Source organism: Fukomys damarensis, unplaced genomic scaffold (genome assembly GCF_012274545.1).
Source record: "Fukomys damarensis isolate Sample0158 unplaced genomic scaffold, DMR_v1.0_HiC HiC_scaffold_19, whole genome shotgun sequence".
Taxonomy (NCBI): Eukaryota; Metazoa; Chordata; class Mammalia; order Rodentia; family Bathyergidae; genus Fukomys; species Fukomys damarensis.
The window spans coordinates 61,755,351-61,769,112 of record NW_022900931.1 but is presented as its reverse complement, the minus strand read 5'-3'; the positions used below and the strand labels follow the sequence as shown (position 1 = coordinate 61,769,112).

Here is a 13,762-nt window from a genome sequence, read left to right as displayed (position 1 = left end):
TCCCTCCCTTCGTCTCTTTTTCACTTTGTTCCACAGTTCCCAGTACCTGGGATCTTCACCCTGAGCTGCGTCCCCTGCCCTTCTCTGACGACTGAATGGGTCGTGATAGTTGGGGTTCCGGGGTACGAGGAAGGAGCTGGCACTCGCGCGACCAGCAGCGAGGAGTGAGGGCCGCGTTTCCTGAGGATCGCAGGCGGCTGGGTTCAGGGCGAGACGGCGCCGCCCGCCGGAAGATAAGGCAGAGACAGGACAAGGCGCGGAGCAGACAGGAGCCCTGGGCGCAGGCCTCGGCGGGCCCTGAAGCAGCAACAGCAACAAAGGCCCGGAGAAATCAGGCTTTGCAATTTAAAGGCCAGACGTATGGCCGGGGGATTGAGCTCAGTGGTGTCGCTGCCTGCCTTGCAAGCGCAGGTCCTGAGTTCAATTCCCAGGAGGAGGGTGGTGTGGGGTGGGGAGCAGGACGCAGCGGTTTGGGTGCCTGGAACCCCTGTCCTGCTCGCCACCCGCTGCCATCCTCACACTGCAGGTCACGTGAGCCGTCCCATCAACCCGTCACCCTTCCTGGGGCTCAGGGATGGGTTCCCAGAATGCTGGATATGGCATTCTTAATCAGCTGCTGCCAACCTATTAAAAATGGTGGTTTGAGCTGGGCGTGGTGGCACGCGTCTGTAATGCCAGCACAGGAGAGGCTGAGGCAGGAGGACTACCTGGAGTTCGAGGCCAGCCTCAGCTATGTAGTGAGTTCAAGGCCACCTTGAACTCTACTATACAGCGAGACCCTGTCTCAAAGAAACAAACAAACGAAAATAAAAATGGTGGTTGATGTCAGATGTCGTGAGCACGCCTGTAATTCTAGCTACCAGGCAGCTGAGGCAGGAGGATCCCAAGTTTGAGGCCAGCTTGGGGAACTTAGTAAAAAAATGAGAAAGTAGCAGTGGAGAAGAAATATATTTGTCTACCCTGACAGAAATGGATGTGCAAAATAAGATTGGAGGAGAGAAATGATAATCAGCAGAGGTTACAGCTAGAAACCGCTCTGCCTTTGGCTTCTTTCTTTATTCACGTTCCTCAAGGCTCTTGAGGGTCTCGCTATGGGACAGGAAAGAAGTAGGTGAGGGTTTCATTCATCCACTCGACAGATGCTAAGTGTCTGCTACAGCCAGCACTGCTGTAGGGTCAGGGCGTGCAGCGGTGGGTATCCTTCTGCTGGTTGGGATTCAGAATTGATTGCGTGAAATTGACACGATCAAAATGTTATTCACTTATAAAATGGCAAATGTTTATTTTGTTTTGGGGATTAAATCCAGAGGGCATTGAGTTACATCTCCAGTCCTTTTTCCTTAATTTTTAATTTTTTGGGACCAATTCTTGCTCATTTGTCCAGATGAGGCTCAAACTGGCATTCCTCCTGCCTCAGCCTCCTGCATAGCTGGGATTACAGGCATGTTGCACTGTACCTGGTTTAAAGAGGTTGGCCTGGTGGGTGCAACTGGGGAGTGCGACCCAGACAAGTGCTGAATGCCCTGGGAATTTTCAATGAGTAGGAACAAATGGGGTGAAGGAAGGAGGGCAAAGCATTCCAGGTGGAGGGAACAGCATGTGCAAAGGCCCTGTGACAGGAGAGCCTGGGCAAGTCCATGAGCTCACAGAACTCATTCCAGCCACTCAGTTCCACGCAGAGTTTCAGGTGGTCTCAGGTGACCTGGGGGAGAGCAGAGACACAGGCTGGACAAAGCCTGGGTCCCTGAATGTCGGTGTGAAGCAAACTGTCCCCAAAGTCCTGCCCTGAGTGTGACAGGATGGAGAAGTACACCTTCCCTGGGTTAAGCCACCGACACTCTGAGTCAGCCAAGCCTGAGACAGTTTGTGGCTGGCGCAGTGGTACGTGGGGCAAGACGAAGCTGGGACATGAGCAGGTGGCAGACTGCACAGGACCTTGTGGGGCCACATGACCGAATTCTGGCCAAAGGAACGTGAGCAGAGGTGACAGGAACAGCTTCGGGACTGTGCCTTCAAAGGCAGGCGACCTAGCTGGGCATGGTGGTGCACATACCTGTAATCCCAGCACTCTGGGAGGCCGAGGCAGAAGGATCTCAGGTTCGAGCCCAGCCGGAACAGCTACATAATTTAATGAGACCTTGTTTTAAAATAAAAAAACAAGAAAGGGACCGGGGATGTAGCTCAGCACGCAGGCCATGGGTTCCATCCCCACTACCACAAAGAAACGAGAGAAAGAAGAGAGAGGACCTGTTTGCATGGCTCCCCTCCCTGTGAGTTGGAATCACGACATCCTGAACACACCGCACCCTGAGGAGAGGGTCAGGCCACAGGTGAGGGAGTGGGGGTCCCTGCGGAGCCTCACCAAGGGAGTCTGTGTTCACTGACAAACATTCCTGGCCGTCTGAGGAGGTGATCACTAAATCGTCATGCAAATAAATATTGAATGACCCAACAGGAAATAAAGAACATGCCAGTGTCCCAGGGGGTGGGTGGCCACCAGGGGGTCTCTGAGGAACGTGAAGCTTTGGGGGACCGGGGTCACAGTGCTTCTTAGGGTGCTGTTCCAAGGGGAAGTGGGTTCTGCGGTAGCCTGGGCCAGAGGAGCCGGGGATGCCAGCTGGTGACTAAGGGGGTGGCTGCAGTGTCACCTCTGAGACTCAGGCAGCTGTGTAAACCACGCCCCTCCCTGCAGCCACCAGACTGAAACGAGTGACTTCTCTTCCGCCAGTGGATGGAAGGGGAGAGGGCGCTAGAGCAGGACACTGAGGTGGAAAGGAAGCCGCTAGATGGGGCTTTGGAGCCAGCCAGACCCTGGGGGGGACACGGCAAGGCCAAGGTGGCCCTGGAATCTGCCACCTACAGGTGGCTGCTGGGGCATCGATCATTAGTTTTCAAGTGTCCAGGTTTAGAGCTGCCCTGCGCCTTCAGTTAAGGTGCTGTGACCCCAGCACTCTGGGAGGCTGAGGCAGAAGGATCACAAGTCTGAGTCCAGCCTAAGCAACTTAGTGATGTCGCTCAGATGTCTTCTCCTCCGGGGAGCCCCCCGCCGCCTGGCTTAGACTCCCCAGTGCCCCCTGGCTCCCTGGGGCCCCTCACCCCAGTCCTGACGGCCATCGGAGTCTATGGCTGACCCCCATGGGCTCTCACCATCACCTTGGTTACCAGAGCGTCCCTGGCACGGCCCGGGCAGCTGATGCAAGGGTAGAGAGGGAGTCCTGGGAATCCCGTCGCTGCCACGGGATGGCTCGGGTCGTCGGGGGCAATAAGATTTTAAAGTTGCTTTTTCCTGGCGGATCAACCAGAAGCAGACGGAAGCTGCTGCCGGAGCTGGCTGGGGAGCCGAGGCGGCCCAACGCAGCCCTGCCCTGTCCTCCCACCCCACTCGGGACCTCTCTGCTGCCCCAACGCCTCCGTCTTCTCTCTCCGCCGGCTTTGGCATCCACCCAGCTCTCTCTGTGCCATTTCTCCCGTCAGGGAAACCCCGCTGTTCCTGCTGCCGCCTCGGGGGCTCCATGAGCCAACATGGGACGGTCCCGGAATTAGTAACAAGGGTCGTGCTCACTAGTATCCTGCAGAGCTAGGCCCTGTCCTTTTAATACATTAACCTGCCGGCCTTGCTGAATGCTCACAACTCTACTCTGGACTGGGCACTGTCGTTTCCCCAATTTTGTGGGTGAGGACGCTGAGCCACAGAGACGTCAAGGCACTGGTCCGAAGACGCACAGCCGGGAAGGGACCGGAATTCAAATTCCAGTGCCTGTGCTCTGACCGGATCCTCTCCTGGTGATCGGCTGGCTGTACTGAGAGGACACGAGGTGGGAGCCGGGGGGAGCCCCGCGCAGGTCCTGAGAGGGTTTTCCTAAGTTCACCCGTTTGGGCCGTCGTCTCTCATCTGTGAAATGGGCTCGGGAGCCACGAGGTGGCGGGAAAAGAGAAAAGAGGTGACATCCTGGGTCGTGGAAGGTGGCATCGAAGGTGGCCGACTGGAGGCAGGAGCGCCAGAGTGCAGAGGTCGCGGGGAGGGGACTCCCGCTGTTGCTGCCTGCACCGAGCTCCCTGTTGCGGGCCCAGCTCAGCACCGTCAGGGTCACCACATGGTGGCTGAGGCACCGGAGATCGCCCCAGGTGGCGCTGGGACGTCTGCAGTGGCACTTGGCTGGCCGCACGCACCAGGGCCCGAGGGGGTGACGGTGCCCAGCTGCCGCGTGGTAACCGGCCTCCTCCGCCTCACTCCAGCTCACCCCAGGCCTCGGCGGCTTCCAAATGCTTTACTTCCGGGGGAACTAAATCGGTCCCCTGGGGTCAGCAGCGATAGGACAGAAGCGGTTCCTGCCCTCCTGGTGGGGACCCAGTCACAGCAGATGGACACGTATGCAGGTAGTGCAGGTGTGATGAGTGCTGCCAAGGAAATAAGAGGGTTGAGCGGGGGATTGGAGGTGGTCAGCAGGGTCAACAAGGGCCTCTTTGAGGAGGTGGCATTTTATGCAAAGGCCTGAAGGAGGTAAGGGACGTGGTGAGTAAAGAAGTGCTTTGAGCAGAGGGAGCCGCAAGTGCAAAGGCCCTGAGGTGAGTGTGAGCCTAAATGTGCTTAGAAGAGGGAAGAAGGAGACTGGGGAGGTAATGGGGGTGGACCGCAAGGGATCTCCTGGCCCTGGCCCTCTGTGAGGACTTTGTGAGTGAGGCAGGACTCACGGGAAGACTGAGCAGAGGCAGGGAGAGGGCAGACTTGAGCTTGAATAGGGCCTTACCGTTACGGTGTGAGAAATCTGTAAGGATGCAGGTGCGGAAACCTGGAGTCCATGGTTCTCTTTCCTCACGTTTTTCAGCCAAAAGGTTTTGAGGTACGGGGGTCCTTAGGGCCAGGCCTTGCGTCAGAGAGGGGCACATCTGGGGTTTGACGCTGGGCGGCCCGGCATGAGTCATGGGCCGGGAAGCTGCGTGCGGGGCTGAGGTGCTACGTGTGCCTGGCAGAAAGGAAAGGCGGTGCCCGGGCCTAGCTTCGAGGGAGGCGAGGGGGCACCCGCGGAACATACGGGGTAACGCACGGGTGTCAGCCCAGGGAGATCCAGGCGTGGGGCGCGTTTGGAGCAGGGAAGAAAATGTTACAGAGAACAGCACCGCAGCGTCGCCAGCGGGACGCAGGCCAGGGCCTCCCACAGCCGCGGCAGTGAAAGCGCTGTGCCACCCGCCCTGCCATGCGCGCCCAGAAGCTGAGGGATTCGCTCCTTGAATCCTCACAGCACTCCTAGGAGGCAGACGCCATGGTGGTTTTCCTTTTCAGGGGAGCGGTGATTGTGGGGATTGAACCCGGGGCCTTGACACTGAGCCACATCCCCAGCCTTTTTAAAAACTTTGAGACGGGGTCTCCCTAAGTCACTGTGTTGCCCAGGCTGGGCTCACACTCTGGATGCCCCTGCCTCAGCCTCCCAGAGTGCTGGGATCGCAGGCGTGCGTGTGCCGTCACACCTGGGCGATCTTTATTCTTTCTCCATCTCCCAGTGCAGTGTATTCTGGTACGGGGACGATGGACGCGGACAGGAGGTGACAACGGCGCAGACCCGGTCCTGATGGCCCTGCTGGGAATCTCCCTAGAACCCACCCTCCGCACCGGGGACCCCGCTCACTCGACGGATCTGCTCTGTCCCGCTCCTGCGTCCCCCGCTCATGATCCCGCTGCTCTGGGGACCCAGCGTCTCTGGGTCCCTGGGGCCCTCAGGGGACAAGACAGGACCAAGGCAGAGGCCAAACGCCACCAAGGCTCCTGGTGACAGGCAGATGGGCGCTGGCTCCTGCGTCAGGGGGCCCAGGTGAGCGGAGAGGGCCAGAGCAGGGCAGGTGCCTGAGGCCAGCGGGACGCCTGGGAGGGGGACGCGGCGGAGGAACTGGGAGACCAGAGGCCGGCGAGTCACTTTCCCCAGCTGCCCTGTGACAACGCAGCGGGGAGTGATGGGGCCACCGATTCCTGACTTCAGCAGCAGCACCCAGCACAGGCCGCTACTCGGGATCCCATATTGTGAGTGTGAGTCCAACCTGGGCAATGTGGTGACTTTTACTATGTCACCGAGAGCCCTTTCCACCGGTGGCTTCCCTCAGGGCTGACTTCTCTGAGCCACGTGGTTGGGCCCCTGGCCTCTGCCGCTGATTGAGTTCTGCTAGCGGATGACTGGCAGAATGTTTGGCAACAGCCTCTAATTTTATTCCCCTATCTCTTTCAAACAAATTGCTAAATTGCCCGGTCTGGGTCCAAATTTTTGATCCTCCTGCCTCAGCCTCCCAGAGCGCTGGGATTACAGGTTTATGCCACCATGCTAGGCTCTGTCTTCTATTTTGTTGTTTTTCTAAATGCTATTCTAAATAATCATACTCCTGCAAAGTGTGAGATCTGGAATCATTTCCTGTGGTTCCAGCTCTGGAATTCCATCTTTGTCTGGAAGGAAGGAAGGAAGGAAGGAAGGAAGGAAGGAAGGAAGGAAAGAAAAAGATAAAGAGAGAAAAAGAGCAAGCGAAGCACAGAACTTTCACAGCGAGGCTCTAGCACACAGGATTGCCAGAGGCCTCCCTGGTTCAGCCAGCTCCCCGGGGCCTTGCGGGTGGCGGAGAGCTTATGGAGGGCGGGAGGGGTGGCTTCCTAAACTTCCCTGGGGACAGAGGAGCAGGTCTGAGTGGTCTGGGGCTGGGGGCCGCCCCGAGCGAGGCTCGCACCTCTGGGATCCTTGAGATGTGCGCTCCTGTAACAGGTGGCACAGGCCTCTGAGGGGAGCCAGCTGGAGGCTGTCCTGGCTGGAACCCAGCAGGGCTTTAAACGGGGTGGAGTTTGTGGTTTCAAATGGAGATTCCACAATCCCCGCTTTGGCCTCGAGTCAGATGTTATTACAGGAAAACTCTCATTCAGATGAGCTCACACTGTTATGACCTAATTATTGTCATTATCAGAGTGCAGACAGCCGGGGTGAGGCGGGGTGCTCTGGTAGAAAGGGTCGGGACTGGGGTCCTGAATTCTGATCCTGCTCCTTGCCACCCTGTAGGAACAGAGGTCTGTAAGTGAGAAAAATCAAACAGGGGCCTCTGTGGGTCTTCTAGCTAATTCTGACTAGAGGGAGTTAAAAACCAAACTTTGCTAGAGGAATTTCCCTAGGAAGCAAGTCAATGATGCGGGGGGGGGGCGCAGAAAAAGGCACCAAATGGCCTTGGGACTTATACCAGGGCACTAGAAAAAAAAAAGAAAAATGCTGACAAATGGCACAGAGAGAAAGCCAGGTGCACAAACAGTAACCACCCCCCAATAAAATGTAGGAGAAGCAAGGGGGGTGTGACTAAGTTTGAGGCCGTGTGCGCTACGCCTGTGCACTAACGTACCCGCTTCGTGCACTGTACTCACTCCAGACTCGCTATATCCTTCACTCCAGGGTCATCATGGAGCGCGACAGACGTCCACACGCCCCCTGACTCTCTCTACACCAACCCAGAGCAAGGCACCCTGGCCAACTAGCTGCCCACCCCAAAGAGAAGGCCTCAGAGGTAGGTCGGGGACAAGTAAGCAGACAGACAGACATAAGCTGCAGGTAGACAGCAGAAGAAATGACGGTCGGCAGAGCCGCCCGGAAGTCAGTCCGGTTACAGCCAGTTCTGGGGGGGGAGGGTCACTCTCCCCTATAAACCACGGGCCCACGGGTCCTCCACCTTTCTGAGCCCCTACCCTGATGCTTTCTTATCAGGGCAGCTGTCTGTCTTCTCCATTCTCCCCTTCCTTTTCCTCTCCACAAACAGTTTCGTCAAACTTTGCCCCACGAGTCTATCACGGGGGCTAAGTGAGGACCCTGTGGGGGAGCCGCAAGCCCTGCCCTGTGGGCTGGGTGGCCCCGTCTCTCCTTCGCCTCGCTTCCCTCCTTGGTGAAAGGGCTCATTGTGTCCACGGGGTTCTGGAGAGTGACACATTTTTGTCCTTTTGGACTTGTTAAGCTGGCGCTTTCTCCTTCGAATAGGGAGACTGCCTAGCAAAGAGGCGGAAGCCGTAGTCCCTGGAGAGAGAGGGAGAGATTTCTGATGACATCATTGAAACACCCGAGCCATTTTGAGTTGGGATTTAGTTACCTGCAACCCAAAGAACACTGATTGAAAGGAAAAATGAAAAACAGTTTTTTTGTTTGTTTGTTTGTTTGTTTTTAGACAAGGTCTCCGTATGTAGTTTAGGCTGGCCTTGAACTTGGCTGCAATCTTCCTGCCTCAGCCTCCCAGGTGCTGGGACTACAGGTGTGTGCCACCGTGCCCAGTAAGAACCATGTTTTGAGAGTATATGACTCCCATGTGGCAGAGGCTGAAGCTGGATGGAGGAAGCAAGGTTAATCTGCTCCCAGAAGGAAGGAGAGGATTTAGCAGGTTTCTGAGAGCTGCGGCTTCTATTTAAGTCGGGCACTAAAGACCAAACGGTAGAATGGCTTCTGGCTACAGAGTTGTGTCCTTGGGGTGACTGCAGCTCCCCCACTAAAAAGCCTTCCTGGGAGAACCCAACCTTGCAGGGAGAACCTACTTCACCCCTTTCTTGGGGGAAAAGGAGGTCACTGAAAAGGCCTCAGTCGTGGGCCCTTCCTCTTTCCCTCTGAGGTACCACGTGTGTCTCCCTGGCTTGGGAGCGCCATCTCCCCTCCCCGGTTTGGTTTTTGTTCTCGTGGCCCTGCTTGTGCTAAGTAAGCGCCCAGGACCGGAGCGCACCACACCGCACCGCACCGTTCTTCAAGGCTGCTCCTCGAGGCAACCCTGAGCCACTGCTCCATCGTTCGGCACTCGTGTGGCTGCTCTGCCCCTCCCTCGCCCTCCTTGCGCACGCCCATCGCCTCTGCACAAATAGTTGTGCAGCTCAGCTCTGAATACAATCTTTCTTCCGTGCTCAGCATGTGAGAGGCCCTGGGGTCAACCCCAGCATTGCAAAAGCCAACAACTCGTTATCCTTGCTTATTTTAAACATTTCCCAAACTTCAGGGTCTCTTGTATCACATTTAGAATCCTTTCCCTATGGACGAACCATATGCCTGGTTAAGCTTCACCTACTAGTTTTTATTTTTTCAGTGCTGGGGATTGAACCTAGGATTTCACATATGCTCAGCTCCTCGCTTTTTAAAATATTGGTCTTGTCTTTATTTTTTTCATTTATCTATTTATGCTACCGGGGATCACACTCGGGTCCTTGGGCTTGCAACAGCCTGCCTCGCAAGCCCAAGGTCCCGAGTTCGATCCCTGGCCCGCTATTGTGGTTTTTACATGGGAGGTGTCCCTTGGGACTCTGGCTTGGAGGGCTTGATCCTCGATGTAGCACCGTCTGGACGTGGCATCTACAGAGGAGAGCCGATGGTGTTAGGAGGTAGAGCCCACTTGGAGCGAGGCAAGCCCTTTGAAGGGTATAAGCTGTTCCCAGCCCTTTGCTGTCTATCTCTTTCCCACTCTCTATTTCCGCCGCCAGGAGGTGGGCAGCTCTGTTCTATGATGGTTCTGCCTCCCCACAGGGCGACAGCAATGGACCAAGGGCTGAAGCTTCTCAAACCATGCGTCAGGATACGCCTAACGCTGGTGTTGGCCCCTGCGTGGTCAGCTTCCATCACTGTGGCAAACACCAATATTTGAGAAAGACGAATTGTTCTTTTTATTTTATTTTTTGGTACTGGGGTTCGAACTCAGGTCTGTGTGCTTGCAAGGCAGGTGGTGGAACCACTGAGCTAAATCCCTGGCCCAAAGGTGAATTGTTAAAAAAGCAAATCGAGGGTCAAACAGGCTGAGGCCCTGCCAGGCACTAGGGGAGCCTTAACCCACCTTTCTCATCTTATGGCAGGGACACCCCTGTCATCCGCAGTCAACGCCATCCCTGTCCCTTCCAGGGGTACTGGAAGTGTCTACCTAAAACATGGCTGTCACAAAGCCCGTGGACAAATGGCCTAAACACGCTGCTGTCATGGCGGGGGGACTGTCTCTTACAAGAAAGACTCGTCTCATCTGTAGTGGCAAGAGTGCCCCAGCTAGGAACCTGGAGTTGGAGAAGGGCTTTTGGCTTTTGCTCCCCACTCCCTGTTAGGTAACTGGTGTGTTTGTGAGATGAAACAGCCTTCTTGGTTCAGACCCTGTCCCTCCCTGGTTTTGGGGTTTGCCTGTCTCCAGAAACAGCACACTTTGCTCTCTCCTTCTACCTGATAAAAGACCTGCCCTCATAGTGAAAGAAACTGTTGGGGGTAAATTCACATGACGGAGAAGTTAGTGGTGCCTCCCAATCCGCGAGCCACTCTTTCATGGTTGTGGAAGTTTACACTAGGCACATGGTCATCCAGGAGGAAGACTACATTTCCCAGCGCCCCTTGCAGCAGATGTCATGTGATCAGGCTATGTTAATGGCGTGTGAGCAAAAGAAATTTGTGGTTTTGCGTCAAGCCCTTCAAGACAGTCTTCCTTGTTTGTTTTTTTCCACCTTCAGGCTGGGGTAGGGCCATAGTTTGGAGGCTCTAGGGACAAGCACAACACCTTAGAAATAGATGGCTGAGAGCAAGACATTAGAGCCCTGGCTCCCAACACCTTCACCAAGCAGAGAGCAGCCTGGCGTGGACAGCTACAGGAGACAGAGCTACATTTCTGTGTGATGTCGGCCACCGTTGTTTTGAATTTGTCACAGGTAGTCAAATTTATATCCTAAGTTGTGCTTTCAGTTCAGAAGTGACAGGAGGCAGAAGGGGTGGTGTGGACATGGGGTCACGTGGCATGTATATGGTACGTTTAACGGCATAACCTGTGGTGACAAAGGACTAAAATTCTCGGCACTTAAACATCTTTGACAACACATTTCTGCCCCGCACGTACTGGACAGTCATGAAACACCACATCGGTGAGGACTAAAACAGGCACAAGATAAACGTCCTCCCCTATCTAATGTTACCTTTCCCCAAAAGGTTAAAACACGCAGAAACCCTTCTCTAAATCTAAACAGGCTCTCTGAGGCCTAAGTGAGACGCCTTGAAAGTTTGCAACGTTGATGTACAACTTTAGTTAGAATACAGGTGTTCCTGGAAGATGATCAGAGAGCTGGGTCCCTGGAAGATGGGGTCTCAGACTCTTTCTCGGGTCTTCATTCCATAATAAACACCTGGCCTCCCACCCTGACTGTGTGATTCCTCTCTTGGAGACTCGCTCTTGACAGTGCACTCGGTGACCTCAGTAGACTCCAGTGTTTCCTGTATTCCTTGCCTGTTGGTTAATTCTTTAACTGCCCATGTCCCCTGCCCCCTGTAACCATCCAGTACAACACAACCACACAACCGGCGTGTGGAGCTCTGTCCCTCCTGCCTATCTGTCTCTCTGTCCTCCTCTCTGTCAGTCGGTTCTGCCTTCAGGCCAGGGAGAGGGGTGACATTACCGGGACCCTAACCCTGGATCCAGAAGGAAGACGGTGGGACCATCTTGGGAAAAGCAGGCCCCGTCTCCACAGGGAGCCACTGTGGGGGGAGTCTGGCTGCAGGAAGCTGAGGGGAAAAGGTGCAGGTTTCCACGGTGGCCTTGCGGCCGCCCTGGAGTCCCTTCCCAACACCACCCGGAACTGTGGAAAGCAGAAGTGTGCACAGGCTGTGCCTGCTCCTGCTTCTGGAGAACCTGGTGCTGGGACAGCTGGGTGAGACGGGCTCCGGGCTGGATACCCACAAATGTTCCAGCGCATGACCTGCCCCTGCAGCACTTGGAAAATTCAAGGGCAACAGAGCGGGAGATTGATGCACGTCACTCAAAATGTGCCTTTCTTTCTTTTTCGCAGCAGCAGGAGGGTAGATTTTGAGTTGGATATTCAGAGAAACTAACACAGTCCCGACACAGACAGAGGCTGCCATGGAGACAGAGGGGCAACTCCCAGGCCTGTAACCTGTTGCTCATTAAAAGCATGACTTGGGGCTGGGAATTTGGCTCAGTGGTTCCCCCACCCGCCTCGCAAGCGCAAGGTCCCGAGTTCGATCCCTGGTACAGAAAAAGTAAAATCGTGATTTGTGTTTTTTCCTCACAGGAACTTAAAAGTGATCTTTGCTAGAAACTGTGACTCTTCACTCGGGTCTACCCTTGCCCAGTGGTAACTAAAAGTAGAATAAAGCTTGAATTCTGTCCCGAGAAACTCTTAAACTCCTCTGTATTGCCTACCAGCCTGTTAGTCATTCAGGGGGTGTCTGTGTATGAGTCCTACACTTTCCTAGCTTACCTCCCCGCCCTTCAAGGCTGGGGGTGCTACGTCCGGGAGTCTCCATCGTCCTGGACCTATAGTCACCTCGGCTTCCAGGAAAGCCCCCATGGCTGAGACTCCCCAGGTCATGAGGCTCCCCCATGGGAACTGAGCTGCCCCTCCAAGTCCCGAGGAGCCAACCTGAGCTGTGAAACCAGGACTGAGATAATGATCGGCCTGACCCCCCAGCACCCCAGGACCCCACAAAACTGGTCTCCGTTCTTTTGTGAACAGGCCTGGCTGATCCCCCTCATGAGATGTGCCCCCCTCCAGTTGCTCAGGCTGGAGTCCTTTCCCTATTTCCCCTTTTATTTTCCAATTACAACTTCAGCCTGTAATTCCATTCTGTCATTTTGGTTTTAATTTCTATTATCATGAAACCAAGGATCCACACTAGCTGGTGACGAAACTACAGACCTCTGCAGGTGCAGGAATGGCTTAGAAAAGCTGTCCCCTTTTTTGTTATTATTTGTTTGTTAGCTTGAGACAGGGTCTCGCTATGTAGATCAGGCTGTTGGCTTTGAACTGACCATGCAGCCCAGGCTGGCTTTGAACTCATGGCATCCTCCTGCCTCAGCCTCCAGAGTGCTAGGATTACAGGTCTGTGCCACCATGCCCCGTTCCAAGCTGTTCTTTTATAAAAATAAATTTATATTTGTGTGCATTAGTGAAGTCAACGGGATAAAGGCAGAGCAGATTTTCTGATATCCACCTCCAACTTTCTGCCTAGATCTTTCCTTCCATAGGAAGAAGAAATTGGGAGCCTGGCCTAGAGCGTGGTGAATTCAGGTGTCTGTTGTCTGAGAGACTTCATTTGCTTAAAAAGGCAACCCTTGCTTGTGAACCTGCTCCGTTCCAACTCCCGTAGCCTGAGCCACCACCTTTTGCCCCAGAAGCCCACGCCCCCCCTCCCATTACTCTACTACTGTAAGAGGCAGTCTTGCACCTCATACTGAATGTGTAGCTCTCATGCTTAGGCACATAATGAAATGTGTGTGCCTTTTCTAGTTGCCTGCATATTGCCAGTTCATCTTGTCAGGCTTGATCTGGCTATGACCTGGTTGATGAATATGTTTAATTCCAAGCTACAATTTAGCAGATACAAAACAATCCACAGCCCTCAACAAAAGCATGCCTTTCCTTCAGGTGGCTAAAGACCAGACATAGGCTGTGCCTTCTCCGGGCAGATAGAACACAGACCGGGATGTTATACAAAAGAGACAAGACTGCAAAGTATAGTACTGCATCTTCCCAGTGCCCAATAACCTCCATACATCTGCCTCAATCAAAGCACGGACCCCTGTGTATGACAGAGGTGCCAGACCCCTCCCAAATCCCCTATGAAACTCCCTCCCTTTTCTTTGTTTGCTGCTGACAGCCTTCTCACCCTCAGTCAACCTGCACCCACGTGAATGAAGTCTGTGCCTCCTTGCCTTCCACTTGCCTGCTTGGGTGGTCTCCTGCCATTTGCCATACATTTCACAGACTAAAGTTATGGAAACGTCAGGTGGAGGAGAGTAAATTGAAGATCGT

At 54.5% G+C, this 13,762-nt stretch overlaps 1 long non-coding RNA gene across 2 annotated transcripts in view; it reads left to right on the top strand.

Moving 5' to 3' along the window:
• The window catches only part of LOC117286875, a 20,013-nt gene extending 7,268 nt beyond the window's left edge, over positions 1-12,745 (top strand). The window contains exons 2-5 of one of the 2 annotated variants that reach the window (XR_004518018.1): positions 5,500-5,807; positions 7,407-7,518; positions 10,454-10,648; positions 11,777-12,745. This is a non-coding gene — a long non-coding RNA (uncharacterized LOC117286875). Of the gene's footprint in view, positions 1-5,499; positions 5,808-7,406; positions 7,519-10,453 lie in introns of both variants that reach the window. The other variant, XR_004518017.1, reaches the window with a different exon arrangement.
• Positions 12,746-13,762: the final 1,017 nt, after the last annotated feature.